The sequence below is a fragment of the Anomaloglossus baeobatrachus genome, chromosome 10 (assembly GCF_048569485.1).
Source record: "Anomaloglossus baeobatrachus isolate aAnoBae1 chromosome 10, aAnoBae1.hap1, whole genome shotgun sequence".
Lineage (NCBI taxonomy): Eukaryota > Metazoa > Chordata > Amphibia > Anura > Aromobatidae > Anomaloglossus > Anomaloglossus baeobatrachus.
In genome coordinates this window covers 22,291,355-22,311,242 of record NC_134362.1, presented here as the reverse complement: position 1 = coordinate 22,311,242, position 19,888 = coordinate 22,291,355, and the positions used below count along the sequence as shown (strand labels likewise).

General features: G+C 44.3%; 1 protein-coding gene across 3 annotated transcripts in view; it reads left to right on the top strand.

Moving 5' to 3' along the window:
* LRRC4C (leucine rich repeat containing 4C) overlaps positions 1-19,888 on the top strand; it is a 970,587-nt gene that overhangs the window by 604,258 nt on the left and 346,441 nt on the right. The gene's annotated exons all lie outside the window — the stretch shown is intronic.

Sequence of the window (19,888 nt, the reverse complement as noted above, 5' to 3'; positions counted from 1 at the left end):
ACATTAGGGTATGTGTTCATTTTTCTTCTATCTTAGGTTTTGCCTGTTAAATGGTTACTGTATGAACATGCTTCTATGCAGGGAATGTATACCAAATAACACTCCAGCTCATGTCTTTGGGGTTTCCTTGCAATAATATTCTAGTAAACAGCAAACTGTAACATTCATGTCCTTATGGCTATATCCTTCTTTGGTTATTGTTCGCTCACGGCCGGTGTAGAGGCAGCAAGCAGGATTAGTGGATCCACTGGACCAAGGGAGGAACCGGGTTTACCCCTTATTGGGGGGCTTAACTAAGCACCCACCGTGAGGCAGACGCAAGGAACCACTCCCAGGGCAATGACCGGGACTGTGGCCGATGACCCCCAGAGCAGGTGATGGACAAAGTAATAGACGGGTACAGCCAGGATGACTGAGGTAGGCTGGACAGTAGGGTATGGACAGGAATGGTGGGCACGCCAGGCGCACACAGGTATGGGAAGCCAGGTACAGGGTGAACAGGACATGACAACTAGCTTGCTCCTGGTATACTGACTAACTGAATGTGTTGTGCAGGCACCTTCCCAAATGGGAGGGTGCCTTAAAAACATAGTGCCTCTCAGCCATAGGTTGAGAAGCATTTCCTGGAAATGGCACATTGGTGTTTTAATAGGAGGGCCGGTGTGTGTGCAAATGCCCTAAGCACACTTCTGGGAGATTTGGGCTGCGTGCACAGGTCCCGGAAGGGGAAGGAGAAAGCAGCACACATGGTTGGCCAAGGAAGCACGGGGAAGGATGCGATACATCCTGGGCGGTAAGTTGGTATCTCTGCAGAGACATACTATGCCAAAAAAGTAGGAACACTATCCCATTGGTGTAACGTGCAACCTGTCATGTTGGGAAAAGCTACATTTGTGCATGGAAGAATTCTGCTGCTGGACATTGTCAAAGCTAAACACCAATAACATTACAAGTAGAGCTAAGATGGTAATGCAGATTGCAGAATTTTTACTGCAGATCTGGGTGCGACTAACGTAAAAAAGATCATTCTTGCATTTTATAATGAGCAGCCTCTTAATTCAGAGTAAAGCTTTGGAACGTGCATTGCTATTATGTGTGGCTGATACTACAGATGTGCACCATTATCCGGCGTTACTTGCACTACTTCCTTCCTGCCACTTCAACGTGCCATAAGAATGGCAAACATTAAGGAGACGGGATTCTGGCAAGTCAGCAATCCGTAATAATCACCTACGTGACCTGCACTTAATGTAATGGACAGGACTCAGGATTTATTTTTGCTATTATCTTATTCTCACTTCCAACTAAATCTCAGAAATGACAAAATAATACATCAATGGAAACACAGTCAGCATTGTCCCCCGAGAAGGGTTTCCATTTGTTTTAAAAACTGTATAATACAAATAATTTATTAACTGAATTAGTTTCCGGAAATTCAAACCGTTTTTTACACCTTCCAATAGATTGTATGAAAGTGCAAAAAAGGTCCTTGTCTATTGTATAAACATAAAGTGCAACATTGTATCCAGTTGTATCATCTTTTCTCATGAGTGAAAAGTAGCCGCTTTCTTGCAAACACAGTGCCATGACTATTCATCAGTGGGGTGCAGTACCAGAGCTCCTTCCCATTCACTTCAATGGATTTGCCATGGTCCGGACACAACCCATGGACAAGTGCAGCGTGATTTTTGTAAGGCATTTCTTTTTTACTAGAAGGTGGCCCGATTCTATGCATCGGGTATTCTAGAATTTACGTATTGTGTAGTTAATGTATGATTTTTGTTATATATATATATATATATATATATATATATATATATATATATATATATATATATATATATAGATGTTGTTGTCTGTAGTAACCAAGTGTTTGTGTAGGGGCTGTACATGTTCTGGGTGTTGTCTGGGTGTGGCGGGGGGTGAGAGTGGTGTTGTATGTGTGTTGCGTGTGTTGCGTTGTTTTTGGAGCGCTGTGTGTCTGTAGCGTTGTGTGTGTGTGTGTTGCGCGGTTTGTGTGGGTGTGGTGTGTTTTGGGGGGAGGTATGTTTTGTGCAATGTGTGTGTGTTGCGTGGTATGTGCGTATATTTATGTATGCCGCGGTGTTTGGGTGTTGTGTGTGTGCAGCGTTGTCTGTGTGTGTGGGTGTCTGTGTAGGGCAGTGTTTGTGGTTCCAAGTGTGTGTGTGGTGTGTTGTGTGTGTGTGTGTGTGTTGGGGGGAGGTGTGCACCTCCCATCGTGCTCCATCCCCCATGCTGCGCACCCCCCATCGTGCTCCATCCGCCATGCTGCGCACTCCCAAACGTGCTCCATCCGCCATGCTGCGCACTCCCTAACGTGCTCCATCCGCCATGCTGCGCACTCCCAAACGTGCTCCATCCGCCATGCTGCGCACTCCCAAACGTGCTCCATCCGCCATGCTGCGCACTCCCAAACGTGGTCCATCCGCCATGCTGCGCACTCCCAAACGTGCTCCATCCGCCATGCTGCGCACTCCCAAACGTGCTCCATCCGCCATGCTGCGCACTCCCAAACGTGCTCCATCCGCCATGCTGCGCACTCCCAAACGTGCTCCATCCGCCATGCTGCGCACTCCCAAACGTGCTCCATCCCCCATGCTGCGCACTCCCCATCGTGCTCCATCCCCCATGCTGCGCACCCCCCATCGTGCTCCATCCCCCATGCTGCACCAGCATCAGCCTCTCTCCTCCCAGCATCAGCCTCTCTCCTCCCAGCATCAGCCTCTCTCCTCCCAGCATCAGCCTCTCTGTCCCCAGCATCAGCCTCTCTGTCCCCAGCATCAGCCTCTCTCCTCCCAGCCTCAGCCTCCCCCAGCATCAGCCTCCCCCCTCCCAGCCTCCCTCCTCCCAGCCTCCCCCAGCATCAGCCTCCCCCTCCCAGCCTCCCCCAGCATCAGCCTCCCCCTCCCAGCCTCTCCCAGCATCAGCCTCTCGCCTCCCAGCCTCCCCCAGCATCAGCCTCTCTCCTCCCAGCCTCCCCCAGCATCAGCCTCTCTCCTCCCAGCCTCCTCCAGCATCAGCCTCTCTCCTCCCAGCCTCCCCCAGCATCAGCCTCCCCCTCCCAGCCTTCCCCAGGATCAGCCTCTCTACTCCCAGCCTCCCTCCTTCCAGCCTCCCCCAGCATCAGCCTCCCCCTCCCAGCCTCCCCCAGTATCAGCCTCTCTCCGCCCAGCCTCCCCCAGCATCAGCCTCTCTCCTCTCAGCCTCCCCCAGCATCAGCCTACACCCTCCCAGCCTCCCCCAGCATCAGCCTACCCCAGCATCAGCCTACCCCAGCATCAGCCTCCCCCCTCCCAGCCTCCCCCAGCATCAGCCTACTCCAGCATCAGCCTCTCTCCTCCCAGCCTCCCCCAGCATCAGCCACCCCCTCCCAGCCTTCCCCAGGATCAGCCTCTCTCCTCCCAGCCTCCCCCAGCACGCCGTGGTCCTCTGCCGACACTCACAGATCCGATCGCATACACTCACACACACACTCACACATCAGAACACACTCACACACATCCGATCGCATACACTCACACACACACTGACGATATCGCACATACGCGCTCACACTCACAACATCCGGAGATACCACATGCTTCTGGCCATGTGATCCTCCGGCAGGTCCTGGAAGGTCACACCACAGCCACAGTATCGCCGCCGAGAAGCAAGCGATATCACGGGATGTTGTGAGTGTGTGGATGCGATGTGATGTGTGTATGAGAGTGAGTGTGATCTGATGTGTGTTTGTGTGTGTGTGTGTGTCTGTTCTTATGTGTGTGCGTGCGTGTATGTTCCGCCGCTGCAGGACCTTGATGCGCTGGTAACTATGCTACCATGGTTACCAGCGTATCCCGTCCCCCGCTCGCACGGGAGCCCACACCAGCATACGGCGGCAACCCCAGCAATGCGAGGGTATGTGTCGGCTGGGTTGGCGGCGTACGCTGATGTGGGCTCCCGGGGGTACAGCACTCACCTGGGAGTCGTGGCTCCGTGTCGGTTCGGGAATGCATGCGGGGGGCGGGGCCAGAGCGAGCGTGCATTGCGTGAGGGGGGCGGGGCGTGGCCGAGTTGCCAATGCGTGCAGGGTGCCGGGGCGAGAGGCCAATCCGTGTGGGGGGCGGAGCCTGGGAGAGCGGCCGGCCAATCCGTGTGCGGGCGGAGCCTGGGCGAGCGGCCAATCCGTGCGGGGGGGCGGGGCCATGGCGAGGCCAGCGGCCAATCAGCTTTGTGTCACCATAAGGACACAATTTTGGAGCAAGACAGACAGACAGACAGACAGAATAAGGCAATTATATATATAGATTATGTGTCACTTAGTGACGAGAATCCTTAAGGCGCTTTATGTGGATGAGCAGTTATAATGCAGCACGGACAAGTGGCGCTGGTGCAGCAGAACAGAAACCGGTGTGTCAGAGCGGGGACGATTGCAGCTGGATTAGCTGAACTAGAATGAAGCACAGCAAACCCCACGATCTAGCAGAGTTAATCTGGAACTGATGCAGCAAAGCTGAGTATGCAATGGGGGAATGGTGTGACATCTCTCTGCCACAGCTCAGATATTTCATGGTTCCAGCACTGCTACATCAGTTTCTAGTGCTGATCCATGATTCCAGTACTGCTACGTGAGTCATCACTAGCTCGTTCTGTTACACTGTAAACCTTTCTTAAACTCAGTGTGATGACTGTCACAATGTGGCGTTAGACAATACTTGTATGCGGTAAATAGAGAGGTAGTCAGGCAGGCCGAAATCATAAACCAGGAAAGCATGACAGTACATGAGTGGGGAGGGGCAGACATAGACAAGGTCAAGATACAAGCCGAAGGTCAGGGTTCCAGTAGAGTACATACAAAATACAGGGAGCAGGTGGGGACGTGGTCAGGAGGAAGTCCGAGGTCAGAAGCCGGGAAGTAGCAACAGAAACGGGGGGCAGGCAGAGACGGGTAAACTACAGTTCAGAGACGAGAGAACAAGATCTGAACACTGAGCACCATGGGAACCAACAGCACAACTGTAACACTGTAACCAGGAAGTACGACTGGCGGTGTCCTGAGCTAACACGCTCCCTAATAAAACAGAGCAATCACCAGGAACAAGAAGCATCTGCAAGAGAATATCCCAGTGTGAAACCCAGTGCTGTGAAACAACCAGCAGAGCATTCATCCTGCACATAGGAATCGTAACACTCAGCTCTGCTAAATCAGTAGCACATCACTGTCTCATGTCTGCTACATCACTGTTCACCAACTTCAGTCCTCAAGACCTACCAAGAGGGCATGATTTCAGGATATCCTTAGCAATGCACAGGTATTGGAATCATCATCTGTAAAGGTGATTAAATTATCACCTGTGCGATACTAAGGAAAGCCAAAAAACATGCCCTGTTTGTGGGACTTGAGGATTGTAGTTGGGGAACAGTGATGTAGCAGACTTGAGACAGTGATGTGCAACTGATTTAGCAGAGCTAAGTTTAGGAATTGTTTACAGTGTAGCAGAACGAGCATGGTGATGACTCATGTAGCAGTAATGGAATCATGGAACAGCACTAGAAACTGATGTAGCAGTGCAGGAGCCATAAAATAACAGAGCTGTGGCAGAGAGATGATTCCCAACACAATATAGTAGCTGGATGCAAAATGCCTGAATACTCTGGCAGAGTCCTGTCACCTGAGCTGGGCTAAATGGCCCAGGAGGTTGATGTGATTTCTGCTGCATCCTGACGTGCCGAGAACAGATGGTCTCTGATGTTGGAGGCTGGAGAGTCCTCTATAGAGTCCTATTGAGTCCTCTATTGAGTCCACTATTTAATTTGAATATTTGACAAAAGTTGTCAAAACTGCATGGCAATTAAAGAACATAAAAATATTATAATATAATAATAAAGTTTTATTTCTTCTTACTATTATTATTATTATTATTAATATTTTATAATATTTTTATGCTCTTTAATTGCCATTCAGTTTTTGACAACTTTTGTCAAATATTCAAATTTAAATAGAGGACTCAATATTCCGATATATTACATGGACTGTTTATATATAGATATGTGCGGTCTTCCTTTTCCATCTAGCTCACTATATACCAAGATGAATGTTGCAAGATGACCAGCTATGGAAAGAATTAACCTAACTTTACTCTTCCCTTTTAAGAGATATTTATGCTATATGTGTCTATATGGGAATTGCAGCCTGTGGTATTGATGTGAATTGCAGCCTGGTGAAAGTTTCCATAACATGTAACAACATTGGAATGAATTTAAAATGAAAGCACGCAGGAAAAATTGTGAGGTTGGCATATCTGTATTTCACTGAGCACCATGTAATTCTTAGATTCCCCTCTGGGGGAACTGCAGGGAAATTGAGCACTTGCTGCAGGGAAATTGAGCACTTGCTGCAGGGGAATTGAGCACTTGCTGCAGGGAATAGAGCACTTGCTGCAGGGGGAATTGAGTACTTGCTGCAGGGGGAATTGAGTACTTGCTGCAGGGAATTGATCACTTGCTGCAGGGAATTGAGCACTTGCTGCAGAGGAATTGAGCACTTGCTGCAGGGAAATCGAGCACTTGCTGCAGGGAAATCGAGTACTTGCTGCAGGGAAATCAAGCACTTGCTGCAGAAGAATCGAGCACTTGCTGCAGGGAAATCAAGCACTTGCTGCAGAAGAATCGAGCACTTGCTGCAGGGAAATCAAGCACTTGCTGCAGAAGAATCGAGCACTTGCTGCAGAAGAATCGAGCACTTGCTGCAGAAGAATCGAGCACTTGCTGCAGGGAAATTGAGCACTTGCTGCAGAAGAATCGAGCACTTGCTGCAGAAGAATCGAGCACTTGCTGCAGAAGAATCGAGCACTTGCTGCAGGGGAATTGAGCACTTTCTGCAGAGGAATTGAGCACTTTCTGCAGGGGAATTGAGCACTTGCTGCTGGGGAATTGAGCACTTGCTGCAGGGGAATTGAGCACTTGCTGCAGAGAAATGGAGCACTTGCTGCAGGGGAATTGAGCACTTGCTGCAGGGAATTGATCACTTGCTGCATGGAAATTGAGCACTTGCTGCATAGATATTGAGCACTTGCTGCAGGGAATTGAGCACTTGCTGCAGGTAAATTGAGCACTTGCTGCAGGGAAATTGAGCACTTGCTGCAGGGAAATTGAGCACTTGCTGCAGGGGAATTGAGCACTTGTTGCAGGGGAATTGAGCACTTGCTGCAGGAGAATTGAGCACTTGCTGCAGGGGAATTGAGCACTTGCTGCAGGGAAATGGTGCCCTTGCTGCAGGGAATTGAGCACTTGCTGCAGGGAATTGATCTCTTGCTGCAGGGAATTGAGCACTTGCTGCAGAGGAATTGAGCACTTGCTGTAGGGGAATTGAGTACTTGCTGCAGGTAAATTGAGCACTTGCTGCAGGGAAATTGAGCACTTGCTGCAGGGAAATTGAGCACTTGCTGCAAGGGAATTGAGCACTTGCTGTAGGGGAATCGAGCACTTGCTGCAGGGTAATGAGCACTTGCTGCAAGGGAATTGAGCACTTTCTGCAGGGGAATCGAGCACTTGCTGCAGGGAAATTGAGCACTTGCTGCAAGGGAATTGAGCACTTGCTGTAGGGGAATTGACCACTTGCTGCAGGGGAATCGAGCACTTGCTGCAGGGAAATTAAGCACTTGCTGCAGGGAAATTGAGCACTTGCTGCAGGGAAATTGAGCACTTGCTGCAGGGAAATTGAGCACTTGCTGCAGGGGAATTGAGCATAGACGGAGCAGCTCTGAAGCTGAGCATTACCTATAGGCCATAATGTAAAGTAGTGGACAATCCCTTTAAGCCCTGTATAATAAAATGATTAGAAAATACTGAAATAAATAAGTCTGGGTCACTTGGCCCCATGATGGGGGAGTTGCGTTGTTATGACCCCTGCCAAGACGTTTTATTTTTGCTTCGTACCTCTCAATGCCTCTGCTCGCTAACCCAAAAACACCGCTTGTCATCCCTTCCCCTAATTATCCAAACATTTCTTCATTGCCTGTGACTGCTCATAGCCTTTTAAGCAAAAAATTAGCTGCCGCCGGAGCTGACAAGTGTGATGAGAACAAATGTATTATGTCAACAGATTAAATTAGCGCAGACTTTGACATGAACTGTTTTGCTGCAAGAATAACACACGAAGAACTCGTTTGACAAGATGTGTTTGGTTCACAGTTTCTTAATTATTAGCACAGATTTTTTTTTTCCAGCTGCCGTTGTGCAGTTGGACAACATCCGCCGTCGCCAGAGATTCCGCCTCGGCCCACAAAGTGCTGAGCCTGATAAGAAGTTATTATAATCCGGGCTATATTGCTGTGACATTTACAGAGTTACTATGTATCATAATGGCTCTTTATTATCCGGGGTGTGAATGAGTGAGGACGCGTCCGCGGCATTATTATTATAAATGGTAGCTGGATGGTGCATAGTGAAGCGCTGCAGCACTTTCTTTCTTAGCAAGTCACTTGAAAATGCGATCAAGGACTTTGTTTACTTCTTACAATTCCGCAGAAATCTGAAGATTCTAAACCATTGTGCAACTGTCAATCTAAGGCTACAGATGTGTCCATCCTCCTTACCTCTCCTCTCAACGTCACATATCTGAAGAGGAGTGGGGTTAGATGACTAGTTTTGGGGGGGAACATTATTTTGTGACACACTGTTGGGAGATGGTTATGCTATGTGTGTTTATGTGACCACCTAGTGGTTGTGATGTGAATTGCAGTCTTGTAGATATTAGTCAATTGATCTGTAACTAATGGAATTCAAATCTAATTTTTACAAAATTTTGGATTGTAACGATTCTAGGAATTCTTTTGAGATCTGGGTCCGGGGCACTCATCTGACTCCTTACATTGCTTTTTTCTACATTGGCACCTCAGCACACCATGTGGGTGTTTACTTCTAACCAATACTTAGAAAAGTGATTGTCCTCAAACATGGGCAGCATTCATCCCTGGCATCAATGATATGCAATGCGGAGAGTGCCAAGAACAAGTGATGGGCAAAATGAAGTGTCAGGAGCCAGGTGAGTACCAAGAAGGAAGTGTAAGGAGCCAGGAGAGTGCCAAGAAAAAAGGATGGGCAAAATGAAGTGTAAGGAGCCAGGTGAGTACCAAGAATGAAGTGTAAGGAGCCAGGAGAGTGTCAAGAAAATGTGATGGGCAAAATGAAGTGTAAGGAGCCAGATGAGTACCAAGAATGAAGTGTAAGGAGCCAGGAGAGTGGCAAGAAAAAGTAATGGGCAAAATGAAGTGTAAGGAGCCAGGCGAGTACCAAAAATGAAGTGTAAGGAGCCAGGAGAGTGCCAAGAAAAAGTGAAGGGCATAATGAAGTGTAAGGAGCCAGATGAGTACCAAGAATGAAGTGTAAGGAGCCAGGAGAGTGGCAAGAAAAAGTAATGGGCAAAATGAAGTGTAAGGAGCCAGGCGAGTACCAAAAATGAAGTGTAAGGAGCCAGGAGAGTGCCAAGAAAAAGTGAAGGGCATAATGAAGTGTAAGGAGCCAGATGAGTACCAAGAATGAAGTGTAAGGAGCCAGGAGAGTGGCAAGAAAAAGTAATGGGCAAAATTAAGTGTAAGGAGCCAGGTGAGTGCCAAGAATGAAGTGTAAGGAGTTAGGTGAGTGCCAAGAACAAGTGATGCACAAAATGAAGTGTAAGGAGCCAGGAGAGTGCCAAGAAAAAGTGATGGGCAAAATGAAGTGTAAGGAGCCGGGTGAGTACCAAGAACAATTGATTGGCAAAATAAAGTGTAAGGCGCAAGGGGAATGCTAAGAACAAGTGATGGGCAAGATGAGTATAATGTGTTTTTTTTTTTTATTATTTATTAACCCCTTTCTTCATCTCCATTTATTTTCTTCAGGGTCTAGAGAGACCACAGAGCATATTAAATGTATGTGCAGCTCTGATCAGGACAAATAAATCAACATTCAGACTGCTGTTCCTTATAGTCCCCTATGGGGACTAGTAAAATAAAAAAAAGTAAAAAAAAGGTTTTAAAAAATAAAAAAAAATCAAAACACCTAAAAATTCAAATCAACCCCCCATTCGCCCCATTGAAAATTAAACAGTGAAAAAATATACACACATTTGGTATCGTCGCGTTCAGAAATGCCCAATCTATCAAAATATAAAATCAATTAGCCTGATCAGTAAAGGCCATAGTGCCAAAAACATTCCAAATGCCAAAATTATGTTTTTGGGTCGTCGCAAATTTTAACAAGTGATCAAAGCATAGCATCTGTGCAAAATAGTATCATTAAAAATGTCAGCTCAAGACGCAAAAAATAAGTCACCACTGAGCTCCATATCCTGAAAAATGAGAACGCAGCACTAATGTCAAAGGTAGCACTAAAGTCAAAGGTAGCGCTAATGTGAAAGGCAGCACTAAAGTCAAAGGCAGCACTAAAGTCAAAGGCAGTGCTAATGTCAAAGGCAGGGCTAATGCCAAAGGCTACACTAAAGTCAAAGGCAGCGCTAATGTCAAAGGCAACACTAATGCCAAAGGCAGCGCTAATGTCAAAGGCAGCGCTAATGCCAAAGGCAGCGCTAATGCCAAAGGCAGCGCTAAAGTCAAAGGCTACGCTAAAGTCAAAGGCAGCGATAATGTCAAAGGCAGCGCTAATATCAAAGGCAGCGCTAATGCCAAAGGCAGCGCTAATGCCAAAGGCAGCGCTAACGCCAAAGGCAGCGCTAACGTCAAAGGCAGCGCTAATGTCAAAAGCAACACTAATGCCAAAGGCAGCGCTAACGTCAAAGGCAGCGCTAACGTCAAAGGCAGTACTATTGTGAAAGGCAGCACTAAAGTCAAAGGCAGAGCTAATGTCAAAGGCAGCGCTAACGTCAAAGGCAGTACTATTGTGAAAGGCAGCACTAAAGTCAAAGGCAGAGCTAATGTCAAAGGCAGCCTAATTGCATCAGCCATATTCCCGTGGTTGAAGGAACTCATAGGAACCCAACGCCGAGTCTCCGCTCTTCATCAGCGGAAAGGTTATTAGAATCATACGTCAACAAACTTATTTCATCATTGTCAGCTTTGCTTGTGGAATCTCCCTGCAGCTGATAAACAGCAGAATCTATCAAAGCTTTATGTCTGTACTTAAAGTCATTCATTTTTTATCCCGCCCTGACACGCTGACACATTTTAACTAGTCTTTTTTATTTATTCATTCACAAAGCACTTTCTTATGCAGATGACGCCGCTACCGAGAAACTAAATCCTGGGAGACGCATCATTGTATCCATCCGCCACTCCCCCCGGTCCTACTTCACACCCAACTGATATAATTACGGGAGAAACACTGAAACCGGAGGATTTAACAACCCTGCGGAGGATATCGGATGATTCTGACTCTAAGGGTATGTGCGCACGTTGCTTTTTACCTGCTTTTTACCTGCTTTTTTGCTGCTTTTTCTTCTGCGCTGTTTAATGCCAAAATGGTTGTGTTCTTCTATTCAAGCAAAGTCTATGGGAATTTGGTTTTCTTGTCCGCACTATGCAGTTCAAACTGCAGCCTTTTTGGTGCAGAACTTTGGTCAAAAACTCAGCTTTGCAGTGCAAAACCCAAATGGCAAAAACAATTCACATGTCAGTTGTTTTTGCCATTTGGGTTTTGCACTGCAAAGCTGAGTTTTTGACCAAAGTTCTGCACCAAAAAGGCTGCAGTTTGAACTGCATAGTGCGGACAAGAAACCCAAATTCCCATAGACTTTGCTTGAAAAGCAGAACACAACCATTTTGGCATTAAACGCTGCAGTTGAAAAAGCAGCAAAAAAGCAGGTAAAAAGCAGGTAAAAAGCAACGTGCGGACATAGCCTAAAGCGGATCTGTCAGCAGATTTCACAAAACAAACGAAACGCAGCCTGATTCGGCGGTGTGTTTACTTTGAAAAGCCCCATAACAATACACGAATGTATAAGACAAAATATTGTTTAACAAAATAGAGAAAAAACATATATTCATTAAATATAAAAAAAAATAATACATGAAAAACTTGTGTTATTTTTATTTTTTTTTTTATATATCATGATCTTTATTTAAAAAAAAACAAACAAAAAAAAACAATTTTCATACTGGCTACTTGAGCTATTTTAAAATTACTGTCTTTTCAGGAACAGTAGTCAGCAGTCGCCTTATCATCAGAGACAGGTTTACAATAACTGATAACACCTCTATATACAACTGATAACACAGGATCCACTAGTCACATTAGATGATGTCACAGCTCACCTCCTCCTCCTCCTGTACAATGACTCTTACACCTCTATACAGAACTGATAACACAGAATCCATTAGTCAGAATAGATGATGTCACAGCTCACCTCCTCCTCCTGTACAATGACTAGCAACACCTCATTACAGAGCTGATAGCACAGGATCCCCCATTCACAATAGATAATGTCACAGCTCACCTCCTCCTGTCCAATGACTGATAACATCTCTATATACAGTCGATAAAACAGGATCCACCATTCACAATAGGTGATATCACAACTCACCTCCGCCACCTGCTGTTTAATGACTGATACCACCTCTATATATACAGTAGATAACAAGATCCACAAATTAGAATAGGTGATGTCACAGCTCACCTCCTCCTCCTCCTGTACAATGATTGATAACACCTCTATATTCAGTACATAACACAGGATCCACTATTCACAATAGCTGATTTCACAGCTCACCTTCTCCCCCCTCCTGTACAATGACTGATAACACCTCTATATACAGTAAATATCACAGGATCCACCTCTCACAATAGGTCATGTCACAGCTCACCTCTGCTACTACTCTTGTATAATGACTGATAATAACTCTATATACAGTGGATAACACAGGATCCACCACTCACAATATGTGCTGTCACAGCTCACCTCCTACTCCTCCTGTCCAATGATTGATAACATCCCTATATACAGTAGATAAAACAGGATCCACCATTTACAATAGGTGATATCACAACTCACCTCCACCACCTGCTGTTTAATGACTGATAACACCTCTATATATACAGTAGATAACAAGATCCACGAATCAGAATAGGTGATGTCACTGCTCACCTCCTCCCCCTCCTGTACAATGATTGATAGCACCTCTATATACAGTATAGAACACAGGATCCACTATTCACAATAGTTGATGTCACACCTCACCTCCTCCCCCTCCTGTACAATGACTGATAACACCTCTACATACAGTAGATAGCACAGGATTCAACACTTACAATAGGTCATGCCACAGCTCACCTCCTCCTCCTCCTGTATAATGACTGATAACAACTCTATATACAGTGGATAACACAGGATCCACCACTCACATTAGGTGATGTCACAGCTCACCCCTTCCACCTCCTATACAGTGATAACACCTCAACATTTCCTAGATAACACAGGATCCAGCAATCACAACAGGTGATGCCACAGCTCACCTCCCCCTTCTTCCTTCACAATGACCTTTGCACACACTGATTAGATGCTTCCACCCAAAAAATGGATCCAGAAGCCAACTAATGTAACTATGTACATGTATTGTTTCCTAAAACGAAAATAAAATAAATAAAATAAACAATAAAAAAAATCCTCAGAGACCAATTTCTAATTTTTATTTTTAAAACAAATTGTGACATGGAAATAAAAAAAAATTGGCAAAAATGAAAAAAAAAAAATTAACCCCAAAACTGATTTAAGCCAAAGGTCACATTCCCTTTAAATAATCTTGCGTGGGCGATTTTTCTGCACTGCAATCACATAAAAAAATAAATAACGTAACATAAAACACGATACATAATCACAATATTTGTCAGGATCCGTCTCATCCCTTTTATCAGTGTAATATTTATTTTTATTATTTTTTTTTTTTTTTTTTTTTTTTTTTTTTTTTTTTTTTTTAGTTTTTCATTTTTTGGGGCTGATGATGGAACATGATTACACAGCTTCAGAGCAAAACATTTGCTTTGTGACATTTCCCTTGTACGGCGTCGCAGGTAAGAAGTTTGCTAATCTCACACATCATTACCTGGATGTTTTAGGCGTCTCATCATCTTTACAGCATGTTGCAGCGCCACAAAGGAGAAAATAGGCAGCCACAAAGGAGCGCGGCGCCTCTCTCCAGAATTAAGTGATTACTTTCACATTACACTGGTTTAGCTCATCTTGTAGCGGAGATCTCTGCGGCGGAGGACTCTAATAGAGCGCCGGGAAGGGGCAAATGTGATATTAATAACGGAGATATTACATTGGATTAGTTCCATCACCTTCAGCTCTGGAAATAGTTTTTTCAATCAAGTCCCAAATGTCATGCTTGGCTTTAAGGTGGCCCTGTCTGCGCCCCTGCTACGTCTGTTTTAGCTAATGCATACCCAATAAAATAACCTATTTTCTGCAATCTCTGCATTTTGTCATTCCTCTATTACTCCTCCTGTCAATAGAGTGCGCCCCGAAATAGTCTGATGCTATTAGCCCTGATTTAACGGCTGAGGATCAGCTGCGAGAAGCTCAGAAAAATACGAATACAGGTTACAATCGTCTCATCTGGATGAGCTCACTGACAGATTCTCAGTTAACTCATTCTGCAGCAAACACACCTAAATTGTCTGACGCTATTAGCCCTGATTTAATGGCTGAGGATCAGCTGCGAGAAGCTCAGAAAAATACGAATACAGGTTACAATCGTCTCATCTGGATGAGCTCACTGACAGATTCTCAGTTAACTCATTCTGCAGCAAACACACCTAAATTGTCTGACGCTATTAGCCCTGATTTAACGGCTGAGGATCAGCTGCGATAAGCTCAGAAAAATACGAATACAGGTTACAATCGTCTCATCTGGATGAGCTCACTGACAGATTCTCAGTTAACTCATTCTGCAGCAAACACACCTAAATTGTCTGACGCTATTAGCCCTGATTTAACGGCTGAGAATCAGCTGCGAGAAGCTCAGAAAAATACGAATACAGGTTACAATCGTCTCATCTGGATGAGCTCACTGACAGATTCTCAGTTAACTCATTCTGCAGCAAACACACCTAAATTGTCTGACGCTATTAGCCCTGATTTAACGGCTGAGGATCAGCTGCGAGAAGCTCAGAAAAATACGAATACAGGTTACAATCGTCTCATCTTGATGAGCTCACTGACAGATTCTCAGTTAACTCATCTGCAGCAAACACACCTAAATTGTCTGACACATCAAAATGAGCTCACTGACAGATTCTCAGAGCTCATTATAATCTCCTCATCTGAGTGAGATCACTGACAGATTCTCAGTTAACTCATTCTGCAGCAAACACACCTAAATGGTCTGACACTATTAGCGCTGAGTTTAAGGCTGAGAATCAGCTGCAAAGAGCTCAGGAAAAGAAGAGTACAAATTACAAACTCATCAGGATGAGCTCCCTGACAGATTCTCAGTTATCTCCATTTTGCAACAAACACACCTAAATAGTCTGACGCTATTACCGCTGATTTGACGGTTGATAATCAGCTGCTAATAGCTCAGAAAAAGACAAATTCAAGTTAAAATCGCCTCATCAAATGAGCTTAATGATAGATTCTCAGTTAACTCATTCTGCAGCAAATGCTACTAAATAGACTAACGCTATTAGCGCTGATTTGACAGCTGAGAACCAGCTACAAAGAGCTCAGAAAATGACAAATACAGGTTACGATCTTTTCATCAGAAGGAGTTCACTGATAGTTTCTTACTTAACTCATTCTGTAGCAAACACACCTAAATAGTCTGGCGCTATTAACTCTGATTTGATGGCTGAGAATCAGCTGTGAAAAGCTCACAAAAATACGAATACAGGTTACAATCTCCTCATCTAAGTGAGCTCACTGACAGTTTCTCAGTTAACTCATTCTGCAGCAAACACACCTAAATAGTCTGACACTATTAGCCCTGATTTAACGGCTGAGAATCAGCTGCAAAAACGTCAGAAAAATACGAATACAGGTTATAATCTCCTCATCTGAGTGAGCTCACTGACAGTTTCTCAGTTAACTCATTCTACAGCAAACACACCTAAATAATCTGACGCTATTAGCGCTGATTTGACGGCTGATAATCAGTCGCGGAGAGCTCAGAAAAAGACAAATTACAATTTGTTCATCAGAATGAGTTCACTGACAGATTCTCAGAGCTCAGAAAAAGAGAAATACAGGTTACAATCTCCTCATTTGAATGAGCTCACTGACAGTTTATCAGTTAACTCATTCTGCAGCAAACACACCTAAATAGTCTGACACATCAAAATGAGCTCACTGACAGATTCTCAGAGCTCAGAAAAATACAAATTCAAGTTACAATCGCCTCATCTGAATGAGCTCACTGACAGATACTCAGTTAACTCATTCTGCAGCAAACACACCTAAATAGTCTGACGCTATTACCCGCTGATTTTAAGGCTGAGAATTAGCTGCGAAGTGCTCAGAAAAAGACAAATTCAAGTTACAATTTGTTCATCAGAATGAGCTCACTGACAGATTCTCAGAGCTCATTACAATCTCCTCATCTGAATGAGCTCACTGACAAATTCTCAGTAAACTCATCCTGCAGCAAACACACCTAAATAGTCTGACACTATTACTGCTGATTTGACGTCTGAGAATCAGCTCCGAAGAGCTCTGAAAATGACAAATACAGATGACAATCTGTTCATCAGAATGAGCTCACTAATTGATTCTCAGTTAACTCATTCTGCAGCAAACACACTTAATAGTCTGAAGCTATTATAGCTGATTTTCCGGTTGAGAATCCGATGCAAAGAGCTCAGAAAAAGACATGCAAGTTACAATTCCTTCATCAGAATGAGCTCACTGACCAATTCTCAGAGCTCAGAAAAAGACAAATGCAGGTTACAATCTCCTCTTCTAAATGAGCTCACTGACAGATTCTTAGTTAACTCATTCTGCAGCCAAAGTGTGCACATTTTTTTAATAAAGCTGCAAAACTTATTTTTGACTGAAAATACATGCATTTACATAAAAAAACATGAGCTGAATAAATGGATAAGTTCTATTTGTATCAAATAAATTTGGCTTAGATCAAAATATTTAGGCAAGCATCAAAAAATGTGTAAACTTTTAGACTCATCTCTCCTCGGTCCTCTTCATACATGTCCATCACTGCTACACCCTGCCGGTCTCCTGATCGGCACCGCTTCTTTTTTCTCCTCCCTGGTCTTCACCAGCGACCGACCTCAGGTTGTTACTTGGGGTCCTGGGTATATTATTGATGTTTATGAACTGTGTTGCCCCCTACATGGGCCTGTAGGGAGAAGGAAGTGGAACCAAGCAAAGACTGGACAGAGAGAGGTGGTAGAACAGGAAAATGGAGGACCAAGGTTACGTGAGTGAGAATTTTTTTTTTTGGGGAAGGTTTAACCCTTTTTTAGAGTTTATTGGGGGACTACTTTAACCCCCATCCCAGCCCTGTTGACCAAATGGCCAAGGTTATGTCACGGGTCTGTCATTAGTGCCAGTTATGTGGTTTCTGACCATAGAAGGTCACAGCGTTTGGCTGTGCAATGCTCCCTGACTTTCCATTGTTCTTGTTGTCAGTATTCATTGGTATAGGTAGCTTTCCTGTTGGATTCATCTCTCCCCTTTTGGACCCAGCAGGAGCTCGCCTTCCATCCGGCTGCTTATTATCGGTATTCCTCTTGTGCTTAAATACTCCCTTTTTCCCTGGACTGGTGCCGGTGATATTATTCAGTTTATTCTAGCTCAGGTTGCAAGCAAGTGGCTTGCTCTCATCTGTAGTATCATTGCTGAACTTCTACCTGTGTCACCTGTGGATAAGTACTTCATACATTTTCCCCCTGTGTGTTCCCCTTGTGTCTTCTCTAGCGTTTAGTGAGGTTGATGAAGACCTCATCCCACCCATTCCCTATTTAGGGTCCCAGCAGTAGGGATACCTAGGGTCAGGAATCTGGCTCAGCACATAGGTGTGGAACCTATCTAGGATGGTGAGTTACCCCACGGACCAGCAGTAGGTTTGGTCAGGGGTCACCAGCTCCCCCTTCTGTAGACACAGGGGTCCCTTTCCTTTCTTACCTTTCGCTGCTAGTTGGTGCTTCCATTCAAAGACTAGACAGAGAGTGGTGGTAGGACAGGAAGATGGAGGGCCAAGGTTACATGAGAGTTTTGGGGGGGGGAGGTTTAACCCCTTTTTTAGACTTTATTGGGGGAGTTCTTTAACCCCCTTCCCAGCCCAGAGGATCAGCTGCACCAAGGTTAAGTGACAGTTTATTGGGGGTTTAACCCCTTTTTTTAGAGTTTATTTAGGGGAGTTCTTTAACCCCTTTCTAGCCCTGAGGACCGGCTTGCCACTATGTTGCTAAATTTTTGCAAAATTAATCTCCCAATATTCATATTACCTGAAAACTCCCTGAATTTTGAGACATTCTAATCAATCCTAATTAATTTAAGATCTAAGGATGACCCTTCAAACAAATAAAATAAAGTCATTGTGCAAGGCAGAGAAGTGGTCCCAGGTCCCTGGAGCGGCGGCCATCGATGCCACCGGAGCACCTCTTCTCTCGCCGGCCGTGGATGGAGTTAGACTCTGCAGACGGCAGCTCTGTGAATCACAAACAATTCAGGCTGATGATTACTAGAAATAACTCTTTCATGTTTTTTGGAAATAAACTATCAGTTTTATTTATAAAGCCATGCGAGCTCATCCAGCAGCGAGTTCCAGAACTGGAATCACACTAATGGTGAACATAAGTCTTGCCAAGTGAATCTTTCTGCCAGCGTATTGTTCATGGATTAGATTTCCAAATTTAGAGCGGAAAATCTGTTCTGTATTTTTAACGGCTAGTTTAGCTGTAAGGAGGTGTCGCGGGTAGCAGGAGTTATGCCACCAAGCAGACGGACCCGTTATAGCCGGAGATTTAAAGTTCTGGGGGCGATCTAGGAAAAAAAAGTTTGCAAAAGAAAGTTGATATTGTTAACCATTTATATAAATTCTTACAGGTCAAGTTCGTATATAATAGCGAAAATTATATATAAAAAAATAGTATATTACAACTCCTTATATAAGGGAGGAGGATATCCTAAACAGGTGTATCCCCTTAAATCCGTATATTGTCAAGTAAAATATGTACAATCATATACAAAGCCATACCATATGTTTAAAACGCCATCAAAACACGCAAGTCACCTAAGTAAAGTGGATAGAAGAACAGGGTCCTGCCTCACCCGACGCGCGTTTCGCACCAAAATGCTTTATCTTGGAGAAGAAGAATCTCCGGACTCCCATGAAGCCCATCCATGGTCTGAGCTTCATAGGAGAATATACTACATTATATAGAACAATCTATCCATCAATCATATAATCAAGCCAAGGTCTGAAAAAGTAAGTAAAATGTAAGAAAAAATGTAACCATATATATTGTCACGTAAAATACGTACAATTATATACAAAGCCATACCATATGTTTAAAACATTATCAAAACACGCAAGTCACCTAAGGTAAGTGGATGGAAGAACAGGGTCCCACCTCACCCGACGCGCATTTCGCACCAAAATGCTTCATCTTGGAGAAGAAGCAACTCCGTACTCCCGTGAAGCCAATCCATGGGCTGAGTTTCATAGGAGAACATACTGCATGGTATAGAACAATCTATCCATCAATCATATAATCAAGCCAATGTCTGAAAAAGTAAGTAGAAAGTAAAAAAAAAAAAAAAAAAAAGAAAAATGTAACTAGGAAAGGAGGGGGTTAATTCACACTTTCAGTTTTTTTATTGTTTTTAGATTATTAAAAAGTTTTAAAAATATATATAAAAAAAATCTAAGTTTGAATCAACACTCCCCATTCCTAGTTAGCTCTAGGCATTATTTATTGTGCTATTTTTATTTAT